At 44.5% G+C, this 24411-nt stretch overlaps 1 protein-coding gene across 12 annotated transcripts in view; it reads left to right on the plus strand.

Moving 5' to 3' along the window:
* The window catches only part of FGF13 (fibroblast growth factor 13), a 384330-nt gene that overhangs the window by 343847 nt on the left and 16072 nt on the right, over positions 1-24411 (plus strand). The gene's annotated exons all lie outside the window — the stretch shown is intronic.

Consider the following 24411-nt stretch of genomic DNA (forward strand, 5'->3'; position numbering starts at 1 on the left):
ACTGCCAGTCAGGGTTAATCCTCTGCTTGGTTCATTCAGATGTCTGTATGTTGATAACACATCACTGGTCTGCTTCAGAGTGTCAAAGGAATGGTTAGTGTTAAGTCTGAATAAAAGTCTGTCTCCCCGACTAATAAGCAGAAGTGGTTCAGTTTCCATAAATTTATTTTAACAAGGTTGGCAGCCTGACTTTCTTGTATTTCTAGTAAATTGGACTCTTTGGGTGGGAATGGTAGGACAGCAGAGGAGCTAAACTGAGAACGGATGCATCTGGTAAATCTTTGCTTCAGATAAGATTTAATTTATTTTTTTCTCTAAAATTGATTTTTGTAATAAAAACCCAATTGTCTAAGTCCTAGAGAGGATGCAGTGGGAGCCTAGCAATTGAGTTACAGTAGCTACAGTAGATCTCTTGCTTTACTGTAAAAGGAACTGCTCCACTCTTACTTGGAAATTGTGTTCCCAGTGCAAAGGGGCAACATTTCCTGCTTGCTGGGGTTTGAATAGCTTCAATAGCTGTCATTAAATAAAACAGATGTTTTCCATCTGACAGTCGATCAAAGGATAGAACATTAGAACCTTTAATGGAACTTAATAAGACACTTAGTCCATTTCCTATTGTGCCTGGCTTTTACGGGTAGCATCTTCACATCACAGACATAGGAATGTCACAAATATAAAAGCAAAGGTCATTTAGCCTGCCCTGTACATGCTGATAATTTGAGCGCTAAATCTATGGGAGTTATCATTCTCATTATATGTTAAAAGGATCTTGTCTGCTAATTGTTTTAATGATTCTTCATATTGCTACTTTCTAGTGGCCCTCATCCTGTAGCTACTTTGCACGCAGACGCCCTCTGAAGTCCCCCAAGACAGCCTACAGGAACTGCCCATTTACCTGTAAAAGCCTTCTCAGTTAAGATAGAAGGTGCCAGATCCTCAGCTGGTGCAACTCAGCAGAAGTCCATTGTCTTCACTGGAGTAAGGCTGATCTACACCAGCTGAGATTTTGTTCCAGACTTCTTGAATTGAGACTTCTGTCCTCTTCCTTTGAGCAAACGTTGATTTTCCTCCCAAGACTCTTGATCCAACTAAGACAGAAATGACCAGAGCTGCTTTTCTGTACTACTCAGGTTGAGCACGAGTTAATATAGCTGTGCAAAAAGGGATTGTGAACTGCTGAAGACTGGGGAGTTGGGATGTTTCATTTTGCGTGCTTCACCATGGCTCCAAAATGCCAGGACTTGTGCTATGGCTGCAGCTGTGAATACTGCAACTGTGGAAATCATACGTGAAAGAGAACAAAGGTAACATAAAGAGATTAATCCTGTCCAGACTGCTTACAAAAATGCCAGTTCTTGAACCCACCATTGCTTGGGCTTACTGAAGGCAGCAGTACATTGTTTCCATGACCAAAACTACAAATTCATTGTTTTTATTTCATTTTTTGTCTCCCAAATGGCAAGTAGGAACCCAGGCAGAGCCAGAAGGGGCGTAAGGGTTTGTTGCCAACCAAGATGGAAAAATCTCAAGCTATACACCTCCCATCTAAAAATATACCATTCCCAGTAGGCTGCTGCTGCTCTATTTCAATATTATTATTATTAATCATTATTATGCATTTGAACGGTCGATGATCTCAGGAAAGTGTTTGGGGAGGTGGATCGGCAGCCTCGCTGTGTTATGTGCTGTACAAAGGCATTGGTCTGTATAGCCCTTGCACCAAAGAGCTTCCATTTTAATTTGAAGATAAGACACAGAGAGTGATTGTAAAGCCCAGTAGAAGGGAAGGGGGAGGCAGAAGGTTGCGGCAGAAGCACTATTATCCTGCGCCAACAGTGTGCATGGCTTGGCTGTTTTGAATCATTTCTGTATTTGGTGGGTTTTTGAGACTCATTGTAAAATGCTCTTATTGAACTATTAAACCTGCAGGGGGAGGGATAGCTTAGTGGTTTGAGCATTGGCCTTGGGTTGTGAGTTCAATCCTTGAGGGGGCCATTTGGGGATCTGGGGCAAAAATTGGGGATTGGTCCTGCTTTGAACAGGGGGTTGGACTAGATGACCTCCTGAGGTCCCTTCCAACCCTGAGATTCTATGATTCCTTGTTGGCATTTGTAATGCCGCTGCCCCAACCCATCCTCTCTGGAAAAAATAACCCAGGGCTCATTGCCATTTACAGTAGGTTTGTTCCCCTCCCAGCCCCAGCTATATAGACTCCCCAGCAGTCTTTGTATTATTGTTTCTTTAAAGTCAATACATTATCGGCGAGGCTGGTAAGAAAGGAAAGAAAGTGGGGGAGGGGAGACAGACCTGATGAGGAGGCAGGACGCAAGGGGAGAATTGGGTTTGACTAGGCAAAGAGACTGGGACAAGGAACCAGGACGAGGGACCGAGACTGGGAGCCAGAGGGGATGAAGAATGTGGGTGGGTAAGGAGGAGGCAACTGGAGGCCAGGTGGTGGATGAGGAGTCAGACCGGGGCAGGGGGCGTACTGGGACTGGCTGGGCAGGGGTAACGGGGACAAGAAGCTGGAGGAGTGGAGGTTGGGACAGGGTAAGTGCGGAGTTTGCTTTTTGAAAATCTAGACAATTACACACACAAGCGATGTTAAATGAGCATTATTAAGGGTGCAGAGCCAAATGTTCAAAAGTTAGGAAATGCCAGAATTAAGCTTGCCTCAATTCTGCGTCCTTATATGTATGCGTTCTGGGCCAGAAATCTTTAGTTTCTAGTTATATGTTCACCTACTCGTTTTTCCATTGATCTTTTTGGAGCATACGCTCTAATGTCACCCAGCCCAGGCTATGAAGGACCTCCTTACTAAGTTTACCCCACCCAGTCCTCCCACGTCTCCCACTCCAATGTCAATCTCTCAACCACACCAAACAGCTCCTAGAGTATGGAACTGCTGATATCGTTGCGGATTTGGTGGATGCCAAGGGGTCACCTCTTGTGTCTGCCAGGGATTGTGTGCGGGAGAGTCTCCTCCCAAATTTCTGGTTCCGTAGGAAAGGGGTCGGGCTGGAGACTCTGGTAGCCTACTTCACCTAATGATGCTAAGCTCTGTAGCAAATGTGCATTCTGATTTCTGGCTCAGGTCCAGGTTGAGGCCCTGGGAGGAGAGATTGTCATGCATCACTCAACAGCAACCTTTCTACTTAGGAAGCCTTGTTGATAGGCTCTGATGGAACTCCCATCTAGTCCTCAGGCAGATGGACAGTGATTTAGAAGGTAGGAGAGCATAAAGCAGAGCAGTATATGGAGTTTAGCAGGAACTCAAAAGATTCCCTTTCCTCTGAAAATTATTTTGACTCTGCAGGACATTCCTCATCAGACACTAACAATTTTATGAAAAAAGAAAAGGAGTCCTTGTGGCACCTTAGAGACTAACCAATTTATTTGAGCGTGAGCTTTCGTGAGCTACAGCTCACTTCATTGGATGCATGAATCCGATGAAGTGAGCTGTAGCTCACGAAAGCTCATGCTCAAATAAATTGGTTAGTCTCTAAGGTGCCACAAAGACTCCTTTTCTTTTTGCGAATACAGACTAACACGGCTGTTACTCTGAAACCTAACAATTTTATGGTGACTCTAAACTTGGACCTAAATATCTTGATCGTAGTTGGATTCATATTCTCCTAATTGTGCATCAGGCTAATATTTACTCTTTGGGAACATGTGAACTGGAGCTGTATTCACAATAATTGAAGAGAGAATTCATTGTGAGCTTTGCCTGAATAAGGACTGCAGGATCAGTCCTTTTCTTTGTTCTTCAGATTCTAGAGCTATGGGATATGTATATTTTAGTTGAAACTATAATTTTATTAGAAAATTATTAATAGATCCAGGGTCAAATGCAAAATAAAATAGAGCTATGAAATTATTGGTTAGTATTTTATACATGGGGTGTTCTGTACTTATGATTGCTATTTTGGGTACCTTCAGTATTGCTTAAAATAGTAGCAATCATGCTCAAGCATCCTAGATAGATTGATTGATTGATTGGATTTCTTGTTAAACAATAATGCTAAGTTTTGCATGTAGTAAGCAATATTGGGACAACAGGGGGGAAACTTTCATACATAGCAGATGTAAACAAAAAAATTGCAATGTACACAGAAATGAGTGTATATTCAACATGAATACATTTAACAAATAAACGTCTCATTACATAACATTTCAGAGAATAAAAAGTCCAGAGCATGTTCACAAATTAGTGATTGATGGAATTGTGTCACTGATGCATAAAAGAATTCTCAAGATCTTGGAATGTGCCAGGGTGCGGAATGCCAGAGTATTTTGCTTTACAATATAACAAAGAGAAGGTAGGGTTTTTTAAAAGGAATCAGTTAAGCTACTTGGGTAGTGACTCTTTCAAAGCTGTATTTTCAATATATATACATTGTACAACCCATTTCTTAATTGTACAACTGTTGATGATGATGATGATTTATTATTTCCTAAAGTCCTGACAGATGATCATAATGGGCATGGCACACACATATAACAAAAAGTCCTTCGCAGGGAAAGCTTAGACTTTATACAGGTGCTCACAACGTATACAGCTCCTGTGTAAACTGTGAGTAGAACAGTAAGTACTCAGTGCTTTTCTCTTGGCAACTCAGTTGTTACACCCAGTTGTAGATGATGTCCGAGTCTCTTAAAAGGGATGCTGTTTAAAATATTACATATACCCTCTTGCTTTTGATCAATAGCCACAGACTGTTCAGTTTTTCTATTAGAGCGACAAGGTGGGTGAGGTAATAATCTTTTATTGGACCAACTTCTGTCAATGAAAGAGACGAGCTTTTGAGCTTCAGAAGAGCTCTGCGTGGCTCGAAAGCTTGTCTCCTTCACCAACAGAAGTTGGTCCAATAAAAGATGATTACCTCACCCACCTTGTCTCTCTAACTTCCCAGGACCAGCATGGCTACAACAACACTGCAAACAACAACAGTTTTTCTATATCTGTCTAAATTCTTACTCAAACACAAGCATTTTAAGGGGGAGTTAAGGATGCAGCCGTACAACAGTGACCTGTGCCGCTTGTCTGTTTGTGAATGCAAGAGTTCAATTCCCTGAACACTGAAAACCAGGGGAAAAATGAGTTAAGGTTCCTCAACATAACCATTACAAGGACATTAGCGATACAGTAAAAAACCAAACCAATGATGATAGAAAACTGAGAAATGTTTGAAGGTTGAAAGAGGAGGCAAGATCTGACTTACCAAAAGCTCATTTGCACTCTTAAGTCTGGAGTAGTTAGCGGCTGCTCTATAATATTAGTGCCCAGTACCATTGCAGCTACTGAAATCTGCTGGCACAGCAAAAAAGAGAGAACTCTTCCCTCTTTTATTGTATTTAAAAAATGAAATCAGACATGCCATTGGAATGAAATAGGCCACTATTTCGCAAAACCAATGTTTTACAATTGTGTATTTCCTGTGGATTTTAGCACTTGATGCCCACATTTTACCTAATTATACATACCTCAAATCCAAACTTAAGGATGGCTGGCTTATTAAAATCTGTCATTGCTGTTATAAAATATGCCCAGTGTTACACACATCTCTGTTTCTGACTTCCCTTGTCACCTTTGCCAATGTTTTAATTTCCTGCTTGCCTCTGTTTAATTTTTGGAAGCATTTTGAAGTGAGAGAAACCACAGTAGAGTTTCTTCCATGAAATAATGTTGCCTTTATATCTGGGATCTCTGAGATTCACTGTTACAGTGAATCTGTACTTTACTTCACTTACCAGCAAATAAGAGAATCTCCCACTTTACAGAAGCAGGATCAACAGTATCCTGAAATAAGTTTCAGAGGAACAGCCGTGTTAGTCTGTATTCGCAAAAAGAAAAGGAGTACTTGTGTGCCACAAGTACTCCTTTTCTTTCTGAAATAAGTTGGATATGTAGGATCATTGGGATTCTTGAATCAGTTGGATGTGCACTTCATTGAGCAACTAATTCTGTCTTGTCAGCTTTTTAGAGTGGGATCTTTACAGACCTCTTGGGTTAGTAACTCTAATCAGAGGGGGTTTTCTTCAAGGACCGTGCTCTCAAGCATAAAGCATGAAGAGGTCTAGAAAAAGATGACAAAAATTGTTCGTGACGTGACTGGGAATGCGTGCATATGATGAGACTACAAGGACTGGGATATTTTAGTCTGTAAATGAGACGTGAAAAGGGGATTCGATTGAGGGATACAAAAAGAATGACGGGAAGAGCTCTCGTGACACACCTCTTTAGTCTGCCTCCTTGTGCAAGGATGCTTGACAAAGCTGAAAGGCGGAAAGTAAAGATCGTGTTCAGCAGACTAAGCACAAGACTAGCAAAGAGGAATTCTTGGGTTCTAGTCCATTTGGGGAAATAACTCCCGCTTTGGCTTTGGGCAAAACACTTAACCTCTCTGCTTCAGGTTCCTCTTCCATAAAATAGGTTAAGGCTATTTACTGTAGCTACACCAAGGATTGTAATGAGGGGTTGATAATGGGCAACATTTTCCAAAATGTCTAAGTGATGGAATAGCCTAAGTCCCATTTTTTAAGGTATTTAGAGTCCTAAATCAATTAGGGTAAAATTTGCAGACGCACCTATGTGTCCAAGTGTCATAACCATGTAGCTAAGCGTAGCCTAGAATTCCTCCTTACCTGTAAGGGTTTAAGAAGCTCAGATAACCTGGTTGGCAATGGGGAAAGAAGATACTTTCAAAACTTGGAGGGTGGGGGAAGGCTTTGATGGTGTGTTATCTGGGGAAAGCAGAGAAGCATCAGGTCAAAAAAACTTCTCCTGTAAACCATCCTGTACAAGTCTCTGATCTTACAAAAATAGTTAGTAAATAAGGCAAGGTGCGTTAGATTACCTTTTTGTTTTCAACTTGTGAATTTTCCCTTTGCTAGAGGGCGGTTTATCCCGGTTTTTTCTAACTTTAAAGTTTTGCCGAGAGGGGAATCCTCTGTGTTTTGAATCTGATTACCCTGAAAAGTATTTACCATCCTGATTTTACAGAGGGGATTCTTTTACCTTTTCTTTCAATAAAATCCTTCTTTTAAGAACCTGACTGATTTTTCCATTGTTCCAAGACCCAGGGGTTTGGGTATTTGATCATTTTGTAACCAATGGTTAGGATATTATTCTCAAGCCTCCCCAGGAAAGGGGGTGTAAGGGCTGGGGGGGATTGCTGGGGGGAAGAGGAACGCCAAGTGGTCCTTTTCCCTGGTTCTTTGTTAAATCACTTGGTGGCGGCAGCGTTACTTCAACCCAAGGTACAAGGGAGAATTTGTGCCTGGGGAGTTTTTAACCAAAGCTGGTAAGAATAAGCTTCGGGGGGGGGTCTTTCCTGCAGGTCCCCACGTCTGTACCCTAGAGCTCAGAGTGGGGAGGGAACCCTGACACCAAGTCACGGCTGAAAATGGTACTTCGGCTCCTAAGTCAATTAGATGTTTTTGAAAATTTCCCACAGTCCCTCTTAAAGGCCCCTTCTACTGTACTGCCTATAGTGAAACAAGTTTCCTTGTATAACATTTTTCCATTTCTTGCTCCCCTTTCCCTAACCTCTATGTATCTGTCTGTGTATCCTTAGATTATGACTTCCTTGGGGCAGACACAGTCCCTTCTTGAATGTCTGGAACGTGCTTAGCACACTGTGGCCACTACTATATCATAAGATGAATAATAATAACAACGTTGAAAAGGGCTTTGATGATGAAAAGCAATACTTATTATTCTGTACAGAGATACAAGGTTCTTGACTGAAGGATTACAAATTATGAAGGGCATAATAAAAACTGACGGCTCCTCTGCTCTGTACCCTGTCTCATAATATGCAAACAAGGGGTCACTGTTGAAATTGAAGGGCAGCGCTGCTAGAATAGATACAAGGAACTGCTTCTGTATGCAATGTGCAGTCACCCCGTGAAATTCATTGCTGGAAGGAAGTCATCAAGACAAATAATTTTGTAGGGTTTTTTTAAAGGCCTGGATAATTGTGCAAGAATTAATCAGTAAGCTAAAAGGATGAGCTAGAAGGATAGAAGGAAAGTCACACATTTAGTTTTTGGGAGCAAGTACATGGGGATCAGGAAGGAATCTTTGCAGCATTAGGGGTGCTGCTAAGTGTCAGATACTGGCCACTGCTGAGGGGAGACTACCAGACCAGATGGACCAAGAGCCTGATTGAGCATCACCACTCCTATGGTCCCATGAGATCACTGAAGCCTGTTGTGAAATAGAAGGGACTTCCCAACACCCATATCTGAAACATAGGGGAAAATCTACGTATGGTGACACTCCATCCTTTGAGAAGGTCAAAATCTATGTAGGGTGACACTCCATCCTTTGTGACAGTCAAACCTGGAAGGATGAGGTGTAAATTGCATACTGTTATTCCCCCATCACTGTTATCAGATAATCTCCACTTCTTGAAATAACGTATTAAATTTTATGTTTATTGGTAGTTTTTGGGCTGTTTTATTCGGTCTGGACATGACTTCAAAGACGTTAAGAATACAAAGTACTGTCTGCCTGATTTTAAAGGTATTATATGCAGACAGTTCTCTTACCTAGCCAGATTCTTCACTATCATTCATCTAGCCTGGGAAATTAGTCTGAGATAAATAATTTAGCTTCTTTCTGTTAGATTCAATTCCATTATCCTGGTCTCTGATGCTGTGAAAAGGCTTTAAAAACTAATCAATTCCAAAGTGCTTTTTTTTTTACTTTTCTTTTCTGTGAAAAGCTAAACCTAGAGATTTTCAGACCTGCTGTACTTTGTATCTGGGTCTGTGTTGAGAAAATAGAATTATTAGTAAACCACTGAATTATAAATACTTGTATTTTGGATGGATCATATTAAAACATTGCATAATGACCCAATATACCATTTGATTGCAGGCTATCATGATACAATCTACATGAAGAAATAATTCATCCCTATGTATTCTTGCCTGGCATTATTTTTTGCAACTGGTAATGGAGATGAAGAGAGCGAATTTCTCCAAAGAAAAAAAATTGTGTGTGTGTATATATATATATATATATAGTTTGATTTAAAACAAAAATAAATAGTAAAATAAAAAATACAAATTAATGTATTATAAACCCGGGGGGAAAGAATTTTCAGCACAGTGCAGAAATTTAAAGCATTCCTTTCTTTAATTGTGAAATATATATATGTGGTTCAACCATCTGCTGTATGTAAATAGTGATTATATTCAGATGTTATCTAGTACTTCACATGTTCACAATGGAGTGCATACATTAATCCTTACAGTAATTATCACTCCCATTTTACAGAGGAGAAAATTGGGATTGGCCTGCTGATCAGAGCATCTGCAAAGCTGAGTCTCTAATAAATCAGATCATTGACTAAGTAACTTGACCAAGGCCACAAGCTGAATCAGTGGCAGTGCTGGCATTAGAACTCAGCTCTGGCATTAGACCATGCTAAACCTCCTAAGGCAAACTCCGGCCCCCAGAAAGGCACAGGCATGTCCCTTTGAAGGGTCAGAATCGGATGCTCTGACACCTGAAGTCAGAATTTGGACTGTCGTTTAAAAAATGATTCTGAGGTGTTTGTGGTGGCAGCAGTGCATGAGCAATAGGTTCTGTCTGGAAGACGGAGCATCTCATTTTCTGCATAATTATTTCCCAGTCTAGACAGAGCCTTGTAAATGTCAGACACTTTGGCATAGGCAGGTGTTTGGTAGACTCTGGATACAGGAAGGCTCCATGTATTTCATCTAAGAGAGGCTTTGATGAGGCTACCAGCTTATTTTAAAAAGTAGCACCTTTAAGGACTATTGTGATTTCCTACTGCTGTAGGCACAGCTATTTCACAGTGACCTCATGAGGTTTCATTCATATTTGTAAAGCTTTTCGAGAACATAGTAACACCCATACCAGGTCAGACCTGGAGTTGAACCCAGGATTTCTGAGTCTCATCATACCTTTGCTGTCTAGCAAATTGCTGAGACACCCACTGGTGAAGTGTGTGTGTCTACATCCCCCTCTAGTGACAGGTCCACATGCTACCAGTTACTCCACTAACTCAGGTGGTAGAGGACTATGCTGTGGTTCTAAAGATCCCAGCCCCACGATGAAAGAAGCAATTGCTTTGGATGCAATTTATATGGAGTGTTTGAAATGTATGCTGTATACTACTTCATACTCTGTATTATGTGGCTGAGCTTTACAAAGCCCCCCCAGAGGTAGCTGATGGCCTAATTCCTGTTAATTTTGAATGGGAATGGAGTATCCAGTTCCCTTAGACTTTGACAATTTCAGCCTGTATCTGTGTACCATCGAGTGAGTGTAATCTGAATGTAAACTCTGTTCATTAAACACACTACTTCCTGGTACTCTCATGCCATGTAATTTGCTGTGGATGCTTTCCCCCCAAGATTTAATATGATCCTGCTATACAAGTGAGTGACACTTCCCTGGATATAAATGGTGCGTCCAAAGGCATTTAAAAGCGAGAGAGAGATGGGTGGAGGCATGATTGGTAAGGGAAGAGCAAAGAGACAATGCTATTCAAGAACAATGATGGTATATTTTACCTCCGTTTGCAGTGTGAATATTTTGGAGAGCCAGCTCCTCAGAGCTGTCTAGTTAAACTCTCAGAAAATGCAAATTTTCAGCAGCAGCTGTAGGAGCTTGATGGTAAAAGAACAAAGTAGGAATTTATAATGTGCATATAATTGTAAAGAGAGGGGTTTTTTTAGTGAGGGAGAGCAGTGGCAGAGAAGAATCATCATCTCAAAGGGTGACTCTCTAGAATTAGTTGTTATTTTGTTTGAGTCCTTTGAAATCGTTTCCCTACTATATAATTATCTTTAGTTTTAAGTGCTTCCTGCAGTGATAATGTGTTGCATTTTTGTATTCTTATGTAAATGCTTTAACCAGCTCGTGTTGAATTGCAAAAAAGTCATTCAAAACCAGGTATTGATTTTGCAAAATCTAGGGGGAAATATATTTTTTAAAATAGTTTACAGTTTATATTCTTTGAGTGCCCTTGCTCTGTGTGTGTCTCAGTTCCCTGACTGTAATTTGCCCATCCTGTCTATCTGGATTGTAAACTCTTCAGGGCAGGGATTATCTTTTTCTGTGTGGCTGTACAGTGCATAGCATGATGGGACCCTGTCGTTGGTTGAGCCTCTAAGCGCTTGAATAATAACAATATTACTTCAGGTTTCATTGATGCTGGACCAGATTCTGATCTGACTGACTTCTGATTTACTGAATCTCCCTAAGTGTCTTTTTATTTACACTCACAGTAGATGTCATACCTGTCACCGTTTTGTCTGGCCACTCTCTCCACATATGCAGCGCCCAAACTGGTGTCACTGAAATCTGGGAAAGAACGAGCTGCCTGATGTCAAATGCTCACAGAATCTAATTAGATCTGATTATGCTGTTGTCTTGAAACCTGTGGTTATATTTATACATGCAAATTCAGTGCCCAAAGTATCATTACACTGCCTCTGAAGTTTCGACACTCTGTCCCTGAAAATGCAGTCTCTGAGTTGAGCGGTACGGCAACAGGTAATTAAAAAAGCGAAGTTTCTGATGTAACTGCAATAGATATTTTGCAACAGAAAGAAAAAGCAAAGCCAATCTCTTTTCTTCCGCTGCCAAGTGAATGCTAGAAGATGCGTGCTCACTGCCGGAAACCAGAAACGGTGAAGCTTATAATGGGACCAGATGAAATGAGGTGACAGCTCTGTATATTATGCAGGAATGATGATTCAAATGGATTGTTTAAAAGATATTATGGTCTCACTTAAACCACAAGGTTGGGATTTTTAAAGCAATCTGTGGGATTTAGTTAACAGGAGTGATGCCCAAGTAAGAATTGAAAGATTGGGGCCTTTCTGGGCCAGTAGGTGCTTCTGGGCAGGCAGCTGCTGTACTTCTAACAGGTTCGATCTGTTATGCCTTAAGCTGCGGAAGTGGGAACACTGCAGCATCTTTAGCTGGACACACAAACTGGTAACATTAGATGGCGCAGTGTGTTGTGATAATAATGCAAATCTTTAGACCACGTAAAAACACCTAGCAGATTAAATTATTTCTCTGGCAACTGGCAAATCCATAAAAAACCCAACCAGGCTGGTCAAATACTGGCCAGGTTGTAACTGGACTCTGGGGGGAGGAAGGGGTGTGAGTGTCTGGGTGGGGGGCCCGCAGCTGGGGGTGAATGAGCTGGGGGGGTGCCCCATGGCTGGGTTCTGCGGATGGGGGGGGGGGTATCTGGGCAGGGGTGTGGCTGGGTTCTGTGGGTGAGGGGGGGTAGAGAAACTGAGTTGTCATAGCGGTTTCTTTAATTTCTCTACCCCTGGGGGAATTTTTGTCTGTGTCTGTATTGTTGCAGACATAGTTGCTGACCGGTATTTTGAAGTAAATTACCAAAATAATTGAAACTGGCTTCATTATAAAATATTATTTTAACAGATAAAATAGGCAGAATTTTAAAATATTGTGTCCAGAATTTGTAGGCACAGAATTCCCCCAGGAGTAAGTAAACTAACAAGGTCAGCTCCCAGACTGCTGCGCTGGGCATCACAACATGGGGAATAGATGGCCAGCCCTCTGTGGAGAAAGAGGTGGTTAGAGACTATTTAGAAAAGCTGGACGTGCACAAGTCCATGGGGCCGGACGAGTTGCATCCGAGAGTGCTAAAGGAATTGGCGGCTGTGATTGCAGAGCCATTGGCCATTATCTTTGAAAACTCGTGGCGAACGGGGGAAGTCCCGGATGACTGGAAAAAGGCTAATGTAGTGCCAATCTTTAAAAAAGGGAAGAAGGAGGATCCTGGGAACTACAGGCCAGTCAGCCTCACTTCAGTCCCCGGAAAAATCATGGAGCAGGTCCTCAAAGAATCAATCCTGAAGCACTTACATGAGAGGAAAGTGATCAGGAACAGTCAGCATGGATTCACCAAGGGAAGGTCATGCCTGACTAATCTAATCGCCTTCTATGATGAGCTTACTGGTTCTGTGGAGGAAGGGAAAGCAGTGGATGTATTGTTTCTTGACTTTAGCAAAGCTTTTGACACGGTCTCCCATAGTATTCTTGTCAGCAAGTTAAGGAAATATGGGCTGGATGAATGCACTATAAGGTGGGTAGAAAGTTGGCTAGATTGTCAGGCTCAACGGGTAGTGATCAATGGATCCATGTCTAGTTGGCAGTCAGTGTCAAGTGGAGTGCCCCAGGGGTCAGTCCTGGGGCCGGTTTTGTTCAATATCTTCATAAATGATCTGGAGGATGGTGTGGATTGCACTCTCAGCAAATTTGCGGATGATACTAAACTCGGAGGAGTGGTAGATACGCTGGAGTGCAGGGATAGGATACAGAGGGACCTAAACAAATTGGAGGATTGGGCCAAAAGAAATCTGATGAGGTTCAATAAGGATAAGTGCAGGGTCCTGCACTTAGGACGGAAGAACCCAATGCACAGCTACAGACTAGGGACCGAATGGCTAGGCAGCAGTTCTGCGGAAAAGGGCCTAGGGGTGACAGTGGACGAGAAGCTGGATATGAGTCAGCAGTGTGTCCTTGTTGCCAAGAAGGCCAATGGCATTTTGGGATGTATAAGTAGGGGCATAGCGAGCAGATCGAGGGATGTGATCGTCCCCCTCTATTCGACATTGGTGAGGCCTCATCTGAAATACTGTGTCCAGTTTTGGGCCCCACACTACAAGAAGGATGTGGATAAATTGGAAAGAGTCCAGCGAAGGGCAACAAAAATGATTAGGGGTCTGGAACACATGAGTTATGAGGAGAGGCTGAGGGAACTGGGATTGTTTAGTCTGCAGAAGAGAAGAATGAGGGGGGATTTGATGGCTGCTTTCAACTACCTGAGAGGTGGTTCCAGAGAGGACGGTTCTAGACTATTCTCAGTGGTGGAAGAGGACAGGACAAGGAGTAATGGTCTCAAGTTGCAGTGGGGGAGGTTTAGGTTGGATATTAGGAAAAACTTTTTCACTAGGAGGGTGGTGAAACACTGTAATGCATTGCCTAAGGAGGTGGTGGAATCTCCTTCCTTAGAAGTTTTTAAGGTCAGGCTTGACAAAGCCCTGGCTGGGATGATTTAATTGGGGATTGGTCCTGCTTTGAGCAGGGGGTTGGACTAGATGACCTCCTGAGGTCCCTTCCAACCCTGATATTCTATGATTCTAAACCATAAACTCTCCATGGGGCTAACCCAGTCACCAAGCCTCCCTGAATACGCCAGGCCATCTCTTTTCTTCTAGTTTTACCATTGATATAAAAGGCAAGTGATTCCCATTGTCCACTTAGTTGACATTCCCAGTGAAATGAAAATACTAGAAGTTCATCTTAAGTAACACTAGTTTATTTCTTTTTAAACATCAGGTTCTTAGATCTTTATTAAGCCTTTTTCACAGCCCCTATCCTTTGAGTTTCCAGCAAGTTGCTTGCTTCAGCTATCGAAAAAGGTGGGATAAAAGAAGTCCCTAATGGAACCACAGTCCTGCTGTCTAAATGTCCTGGGATGCTCTTTCAGTTGCAGGTGAATTTAAACCCCGCTAAGACGTTACTACTCAAAGTGGTGCTATGAAGAATTAGAAAGCTTAAACTAATAGAGACTCTTATCTGTTTGAGCCAAATGACTCTCAGTGACGGGCTCTCTGCCCGTTCAGAACATTTGCTTTCAGGAAGCACATCAAACATTTTAAAGCCACGTGGAAAAAAAGGCCTTAAAAAAAAAGAAAAGATGGAATAAAAATCTATAGCGATTTCTTCATTTGTTACTGATTAAGAAACTATATTGTTGGTTAATTTCCTTAAAAGAGTGAGGTTGCCGTAGTGGTTAGGAGGCTTGGGAGAGCTGGCTTCAATTCCAAACTCTGCCACAGACTTTCTATGTGACCTCAGGCAAGTCACATAATCCCTCTGTGCCTCAGTTTCCCTTCTTTAAAACATAGATAATCGCACTTCATTTGTTTGTCTTGTTTGTATGGATGGTAAGTTCCGGGCCTCTCTCTCACTATGTGTTTGTACAGAGCAAAGCACAGAGGGGCCCTGATCTCAATGGGAGCCTCTAGACACTCTATCACAAGAAATAAAATAATCATCTAATAATAATACATTAATTAAGATTCTGAGGATGGAGATTAGGGGGAAATTATTAGGTATAACTAGCTGTGACTAAAGAGGTTTCCTTTCTTTTACCAATTGTCCACTGAGTATTAAATTCAACCCAATGCAAACACTGTCCGCATCACTTAAACGTGGCGTATAAGTGATGTGAAGGGTCTTGTGCTGGAGCAAATGCCCCCCTTTATTTGTGTTCTCGAATGAATCTCTCACTGTTAGAGAACCTTTGGGTTTTTGGAAAGGATGCTGCTTTGCATCACCGATCATAACTACTCAGGTGTCCTTCTGTGTTGAGGAGTTTCCATTTTTCATTGGGTCGAGCTATTGTTTAAAGCATTTTCATCCATATCAAGCGAGTGATTTGGATGTTTCCATTGTTTGAAAGCAGAGCCTTCATAGTGTTTAAGGGTGTGGCTGGTTGGGCGTGGCATTTTGGAGAGCGGCATTTCTGAGACTGCCAGTACAGCCTCAAGGAACTCACTTCTCCCTGCAGATGCCATCAGGCAAGTGGGGTACAAGAGGGTTCATCGAATGTCCCCTGCCCCATCTCACCTGTCTCTTCTGTCCCATCCAGAAGTGTTCTGATTTCCGAGAGTATGTCTACCCTGCAATCACAGGGCGAACTGTGACCTGAGCTAGCTTTGATATAGCTAACTTGAATAACAGTAGCAGCGAAGCTATTAGCTAATAGCAGGATGGATGGCAGACTGTACAACCTCACCCAGGAATTGAGTAAGTACCTGAGAGCGTTGCCACTGCCTCGCTGCTACTGTTGTTTGAGTTACACTGCAGCACATGGAGACATGCCCTTAGATTACTGCAACCAAGACCCCTGCGAGATAGTGTATTCTTTTCATGTCACTCCTGGCCTAGCACAGTGGAAGATCAGCCTGAGGAAATCAAAAGACCATCACGTTTATTGGAAGGAGACCCCGTAAGATCATTCTTTGCAGTTTCAATTGCTGGGAGGTTTGCTTGGCTGGCTCTCATCACACTTGGAAGAAATTGCTTAATTCAGTCTCATAGACTTTAAGGCCAGAAGGGATCATCAGGATCATCTAGTCTGACGTACAGTTCGTCACAGGCCACAGAACCTCACCCCTCTCCTGTAATAGACCTGTAACATCTGGCTAAGTTACTGAAGTCCTCAAATCATGATTTAAAGTCTTCAAGTTACAGAGAATCCACCATTTCCTCTGCAAGCGACCCATGCTGCAGGGGAAGGAGTGCAATCTGACCTTTGGGAAAATTCCTTCCTGACCCCAGATATGGTGATCAGTTACACCCTGAGCATGTTGGCAACACCAACCAGCCAGACACCTGGGAAAGAATTCACTGTAATAACTCAGAGCCCTCTCCATCTAATGTTCTATCTTCGGCTGTGGGAGATCTATGCAAGTAGTAGTTGCAGACTGGTTACATGCAATTGTAGGCAGTCTCAACATACCATCCCCTCCATAAACTCATCAAGATCAGTTTTGAAACAAGTTAGGTTATCGTTTCAAAGAAGGAGATCAGGTTGGTCTAGCATGATCTACTTTTTCTAAAACCATGGTGTATTTATTCCCAATTACTGTTCACCTCTATGTCCTTAACTACTCTTTCAAAATTTGTTCTAAGACCTTGCATACAATTGAGGTCAAACTAGGAAACAGGCCTGTAGTTTCCCAGATCGCTTGTTCCCCTTTCTTAAAAATAGGCACTATATTGACAATTATCCAGTCACAGGGTATGACGCACAACTTTATGGATTTATTAAAAATCCTTGTTCATCCATCTTGGTCTGCAACCCTTCCATATGAATTTTTTCCCCCTTGCTTGGGATGCAGGTTTCAGATAGCTTCTGCAACTGTGACTTCGAGTAATTCCCAGCCTCCTCCACATTCAGATCCCTGAGTTCTTAGGTCCAGTCCACTTCCCTAACTAATTCCCTTAATTTTTTCAAGTTTGCTCTTTTAAAATCAAGGACCCTAGTTGCAGACCTATTTTTTGTTTATTGTTCCATTTAGTTTAAACTGAGTTAGCTCATGATCACTTGAACCATGGCTGACCTCTACAATCAGTTCTTCTATGAGGTCCTTGCTAGTTACCAATACTAACTCTAAAATGGCCTCCCTTCTTGTTGGTTTGATGACTATTTGGTGAAGAAATCTGTCCACCATCACATGCAGGAATACCTGGGCCCTATCATTATTAGTAGCACTTGTCCTCCCATCTATACTTCGGATATGACAGTGTCCCATAATCACACAATTCCCAGTTGTATCTGTTTCATTAAAAATATTAAAGAGGTCTCGATCCAAATCCACATCGGACCCTGGGGAGCTGTAGCAGACCCCAAGCACTATCCCAGTGGAGCCTCTGTTACCTTTCTTCCCCTGTACCGAGGCAGTGGCCATGCATGCAGTTGCAATCATTTGCCTGTCGTATCCTCTTCTCCTAGATCTTAAAATTGGGAAAATGTTGAAGATGACCAAGAACATCTTCTTGCTTGGCTGCCTGCCACCAGATGGTATTGTCTGACTCAACAATGAACGCTCAGAGTTTGGAACAAGAATTGATCCAGGGCAGACTAAATCCCCAAGAAGAAAAATATTGTAGTTTCCAGACCAGGAATTGAACTTCTCTTTCAAACTCTTAATAGCCATGCAAAGAAACTGTCCACACACAAAAAGAAAAGGAGTACTTGTGGCACCTTAGAGACTAGTCTGTATTCTTTTTGCGAATACAGACTAACACGGCTGTTACTCTGAAACCTGTCCACACACAGTGCTTGAGAAGTATTTTGTCTTGATTGCTCTTAAAAAGAATCTGGACCTTCCTGTAGAGTTTTGTAGCGAAACGGGGTCTATTTTGCAAATCAGGGAGCACACTCTGTTGAGCTTCTAGTACAACTTGGGAACAAAGATTTATCTAGCCTAGCTCCCTTCTAAGACCTTCTAAGCTTGTCTCTCTCACCAACAGAAGTTGGTCCAATAAAGGATATTACCTCACCCACCTCGTCTCAGTAATATCTTGGGACTGACATGGTGACAACTACATGGCATACTTGAAGAGACAGAGAGTTGATCCAGTCTTTATTCAGATTTGCCCCCAGCACCAGCACGTTCATAAATGTTCTGCTTTACCTCTCGTCTCACTTTGGTCACTTTTCTTGTTCTTTTTAAACATGTCCACCTTCATGAAAACATTGAGGCTTCACACTTGGCTTCACACTTGGTTAGCACCTACCAATGAGTTTTGAAAAATCTCTCTCTTCTCCTCTGAACAGCAGGTCAGCATTGGCATCCTGTCAGTGCAATGCTCAATTGGCTCATTTAGGGAACAGAGAGGGTGGAGTAATTCCACAGAGCATCATTGCTCCACACTGAGAAGATAGTTTTGACCTACATTAATGCCCTGTCATTGTCAAGCTGTAGAGGGATACTTGACATTCATGAATAAATGGATTCCAGCAGCTACGCCCACGCTAGAAATGTTTCATTTGCTCTTCAGTCTTTGAATGTATCCTGGGAGGCTGATCTGGGAAATCTGGAGCAAACCGAATCCTTTTAAGCTATGTAACGTTTCAATTATTCCCACATTTTGCTTGGTTTTACTTACGCTTCATAAGTCATTGCAGGGGGTTGTTTTTTTTTTTTAAAGCAAGTTATACCATACATTTCATATCTTAAATCAAGAATTGCATATGGGATTTCTTTACAGCATATGTGTACAGTAAGGGCATAAGCCAAACACATGAAAGTCAATGGGAGTGATGTGGACCACGTCCTGAACAAACTAGGGCCTTAATCCAGCCAAACACAGAAGCACATGCTTAACTTTAAAAATGGGAACAGTCCCATTGACTTCAACAGGACTTCCCACATTCTTAAAGCTAAGCATATGCTTCAGTGCTTGGCTGGATTAAGGCCTAAATGAGTATGTCAGCAGCAGGATGCTGTATTTTTAGTGTGTAATGCTCCGAGGCTAAACTGTCTTGAATATTTGTACTCAGGTTGATGTGTACTGATCGGCCGTATCCCAGATACATTTGCTAGCTGCTGAATAAGTGAGGCTTCTCTAGGAGAAAGAAAAGGAGTACTTGTGGCACCTCAGAGACTAACCAATTTATTTGAGCATAAGCTTTCGTGAGCTACAGCTCACTTCATCGGCTGCATACCGATGAAGTGAGCTGTAGCTCACGAAAGCTTATGCTCAAATAAATTGGTTAGTCTCCGAGGTGCCACACGTCCTCCTTTTCTTTTTGTGGATACAGACTAATACGGCTGCTCCTCTGAAACTTCTCTAGGAAAGTAACTGAAGAGCGTGCAGCGCAGAGGTGGGGGTGTGGCAGGAAAACTGCGACCATTTTAGCACGCTGCTGGCCTGAACCAGAGAAGTGAGAGCAGAGAAAGCTTTGCTGAGGACCCTAACCTAAAAGGCTGATATCGAACGTTGCACTACTGGATAATCCATAGCGCCATAAATACTCATCCACGTTAATAAAATGTAGAGGCCAAGTAGCAAGGCCTTCCTCTCTTGTGGACAGCACGCTACGGTGACAGGGGAGAGGGGAACTAATTGATGTAATGTGGCATTATTTCTCCTCCGGCAGCCGCTGGTATTATTTATCTTCCACTCACTGTCAGTGAGCAAAGTCAATGGCTAGTGGCCAGAAAAAGGTCTCCCTGAGCAGGCTGTCTATAACCCCATTCTCCCTCTCTTCCCCTACTGCCCGTCTTTCTTCCTAATAACTCATCGTGATTAACTATTTGTATTTTGGTCGCCCCAAGCTGTCCCAGCTGAGGTCAGGCCCCCATTGTGCTAGACGCACTACATCCCTAGAGTAAGACACGGTCCCTGCCCCCAAAGAGTTGACAATTTAAACAGACAAAGCACGCACACAGTGGGAGGAAGAAAGGATCATCGCCACCATTTTATAGAGGGGAAACTGAGGCATGGGACCGCTTTCTAAAGCAACTCTATTGAGATGACATAAGACATTTGCAGCAGAGGCAGGTTTTGAAGCAATGCTCAGGCTAGGGCCTTAAATGCAACCCCAGCTGTCCTTCTTATGGCTACGGGCAGCGTGGTGTAGTGGACGGCGAACTAGACTGGGGGGGTCTATTCCCAGCTCAGGCCTTGGCCAGTTGGATGACCTTGGGCAAGTCATGTCACTGCTCTGTGCCTCAGTTTCCCCATCTGTAAAATGGGGGCAATGCTACTGATCTCCTATAAGCAAGGTCTTATTATTACTCTCAAAGGGAAGCGTGTAGTGGTGGTTCTAACGGCTACTCCTGAATTCTGAAATCGGGCAACAATTCAAATGCTTTCCTGGAGCAGTTACTGGATTGAATTTTAGCCCCTTTCTTTGCAACGGTAAAAGTGTTGCGCCTCTGCTTATAATGATAAGAAAGCACCTAGAGCTCAGCGGCTATGCTAATTGTTTTTTTTTAAACATGCTTTTAACTCAGCAGCCATAAAACACATCAAATGCTAGATTAGAGCGCCGAAGCCCACAGTGCCATCATTGGTCCTGGTATTATGACAGTGTCGATGCTAAGCGAGGGAAGGGGGGGTCTGTAAGGAGTAGCTTGGTGGAGGCAGCGTCAGTGCCCACCTGGGTGGGGGAAATGGGGGGGGGAGGGTGCTCATCCGTGTTAACAAAGCTAAAACTCAACGTTTATTTGCTGAGTTATTCTCATTAGCCGAGGAACAGGCGCAGCAGCCATCACAGGCTTGCCTGAGTCGCTTTCAAATTTTCAGTCTAAAAGATTAATTGTCAGCCATGTGCTTAAGGACTTAGGGATTGTAATAGGACATGCCGGGCCGCTGCCTGGGTGGTTTTCACTGTGCTGCTGTTGTGACTGCAGAGAGAAAGTAGGGCATTTTGCTGGTGTTATAACAAAGCATCCTCCTCCCGCCCACCTACTGTTCTGCTGGGAGACTCTGGCACTGATGTCAGCGGGCGAGAGGACCGCGTCACAGGGAGAACTTCCCGGGGTGTAGTGATGCAGGGGTGGCAGAAGCTGCCTACCAGTGGGGGGGGGGAGCAGTGTGGCCCCCCCACCCCTGCAGCACCCTGCCCCGAGGCCTCACCCCCGTGCCACCCCTTCTTGCCGAGCTCCTGCCTTTGAGGCCCCACCCTCCACACCGCCCCTTCCTACAAGGCCCTGCTTCTGCTTTGTCTCTTCCCCGCAAGGCCCTGTCCCCTCCCCCACATCGCTCGTCCTTACCACCAGTAAAAAGTGGGAGGGCTGTGGTCCCCTGCCCTCCCCCCATTTCCAGCACCCCTGTTACAATGCCACCCCCCCACACACAATTCCCCTCCTGCCCACTAGCGTAGGAGTTATGAATGGGGCACTGATTCCCAGATACCCCAGCGTCCCCTTGGGCCCAGCCAGTGTAACTGAGAGCAGCCTTTTCTAAGGCTGTTGTAAGCTGTGCCATGGGCAAGGATGAGCACAGGACCAGGAAAGTGTAAAAGCAACACGGCCCCCAGCCCTCCCATGGTGTTGTCAGTTGTGACAGAGAGGGGTGGAGCGACCTCGTTTTAGTGGAGACTAACCCCCAGCTGCAGCCCTGCGCAGCAACGACCCGCAGCACGGCCGGCTTTCCCTAGCGCTAACAGCAACGTAAACACCTCCAACAGTCATTGTGAAAAAGGCTCTGGGGACAGGCGTGCTGCTTCGCCCCTTCCCCAGCTAGGGCTTCCCTTCCCTAGCTGTTCACGCTCTTCCACAGGCACCCCCCCCGAGTCGGGCGAGGGTTTGAGCAAACAGATTCTCTTTAAGCCAGAATCACCCTCTTGCGCTAATCACAGGTGCAGGCGGCATTGTCTTTAAAAGCTGCTCTTTCTGCGCGTCTTGTGACACGTGGGTAAGCAAAACTGACACCCACGGGTGAGCTCGGAGACGGTCAACAGCAGAGAGGGGGAGTAGCACTGCCTACACTAACGGGCCCAAGCCTCAGCCCAGTGGACTCCTCAGCTGAGTTAGGCTCGCAGGATCCCTACACGTGCACGGGGAGAGCTGGGAGCTGAAGAAACTAGCAAACTGGGGCGGGGGGGCAGGCGGGGAGTTACCTAACCTAGCCGGTAGGCGATGCTGATGAGAGAGTCAGGGCCTATGCTCCACCCCTCAAAGGGACATAGGCTCGGGCCTAAGAGCTGTGAACCCTCCAATGGCTAAGCTGGGCCAGCCCTTTCTGGCACATAAAGAGAAAGACAAGCTGGTGCTACCACCTGACACCCATTATCCCACGGGTCAGCACATGCCCCGAGATTTAAAGCCTCACGCTGCCCCATTTGGAGTTGGGATGCTAGGATTCGATTTAAATATTATGTGGAGGTGTAACCCCTGCCTGCTTGGTTGGCGCCCTGTCCCCCTCCAGTGGCACCGCGCCCAGTTGGAGATAGCTGAGGCTGTAGCAGACTCACCAAAGAGGCATGTGGCTTTTAGCTCGTGCACGAAGCTCCAGAGGTCCCAGGTTCAATCCCGCCTGCCAACAACTGGGGTCTGTTGATGTTTCACAGGGAGTGGAACCTGGCTGTCCCAGAAGAATGTGCTAACAGGCATTCTTCCTCTCGATCTGGCCACAGGAATATTTCACTTCAACAGGCAATATTGAGAGCGACCCACCCCAGAATACCATATAGTAGCCCACTGATTAGAGCACTCACCTGAAATGTGGCTCAAGTCCCTGTTCCAAATAGGGCAGAGTCGGGATTTGAACTTGGGTCTCGGGTGAGTGCTCTAACCCCTGGGCTGTTGGGCTTTCAGGGAAGCCGTAGCACCCTTTAGCACCCAGTTTTGTGCAGGGCATGCTCTTGGGAAGCCTTAGAGCATGGCTGGTGGCCATAGCCTCACAGGCAACATAGGAAGGGAGTGCCAAGTTTGAGGAATTGTGTATTTAGGTGCCTAACATAGCAGCCAGGTGCCTAAATCTCGGTGGGGCTGTAAACGCCCACAGCTGTGAACAGTAACCTTTCACAGCAGCCACACACACACACAAAGATGAAGTGGGTACAAACTAAGCACCAATTAGCAACCATGTTAAAAGAAACAACATAGAAGAAGAAAAACCAGTTCTGATCATTAGCTCTCAATCTGCAAGCCAGCAGGACACTGCAGCCTGTACTAACCATATGCTGCAGACGAGTTCTGTTGGGAACCCTATTAAGGAGGAACATAGTAACATCTCAGTGTCTCCAGGGCACGTATTCTTGTTGCAAGGTCATCGTGGGATAAATAAGGGCACAGCCTCCATAAGTCGTGCAGCCGAGTAAGACACTCATGCTGCCTCCCACCTGGCTCTGCCCAGAGAAGGCATGGTTGATTGTGGCACCAGGATTTTTAACCTGGCTCATTAATGTGCCCCCCTCACCAAGTGGCTATGCAAAGCAAGAGATCAAGGAGATTGCTGTTCAACAGCCAGCTTTTGTTAGGGAAGAACAATAAACCGTAGGTCCTATTCAAAGTACTGGGGGCTAAAAATTCATCAGGACGACCAGGACTGTGGATCGCAAACTGAGGGCTACAGTACGGATGGCCTATGTGCAGGAAGCAGGGAGAGACAAGCTAGTCAGTGGAGCAGCCAGCCACACTGGAAATCCCAGCAGTGAAGCTTGCCCCTTATGGCACTGTCTGGCACTCACTGCTGGCCATGGCCACCCCTGGTTGTGTCCAGAGTTGGCAGCAGGGGAAAGAGAATGCGCTCTGTGCCAGCATGACGCTCTCTCCCTGGGCTCCAGGGAGGTCGAGGAGGCAATGTTTCTGCCTGGGGGGGGGGGGCAGCCACAAGCCCAGCTCCTAGCCCTGTCCCCAGCCTAGGTGCAGCTCCTGGCCCCGGTCCCACGCCCAGCTGTGGCCCCAGCCTCAGCCCCTCTCCCAGCCCTGGCTCTGGGGGGAAGGGAGGGGCTAGGAAGGGGTAATGGGGTGGGGGGGTGACCCTCAAAAATTTGGCATAAGGCAAAGTACCTGCCAAAGCCCCGAGGCAATGGTGCAGCTCTGCACTGTACCCTACGTTGGGCCATGCCTTCTAGGCGTCAGCAGAGCCTGGCACACGGCGATTACACTCTACAGGAAGCTGGTGGTAGCTGCCAATGAGGAAGCAAAGGGGGTTGCAGCCTTTAGCCAAAAGGGCAGCTGTAGGTCTAAACTGAAAGCAAGACTTGGTGACTGCTTCTTAACGTGCTTCCCAGCCCACGTGTGAGTGTTGTAATAGAAATTGTCCTTTTCATTGGCCAACATGTTTTTCCCCCCATCCATTCAATTACAGATTGATTCACAATAGCTTTCTACAGCAAA

This window comes from Lepidochelys kempii, chromosome 9, assembly GCF_965140265.1.
Source record: "Lepidochelys kempii isolate rLepKem1 chromosome 9, rLepKem1.hap2, whole genome shotgun sequence".
NCBI classification, from domain to species: Eukaryota; Metazoa; Chordata; order Testudines; family Cheloniidae; genus Lepidochelys; species Lepidochelys kempii.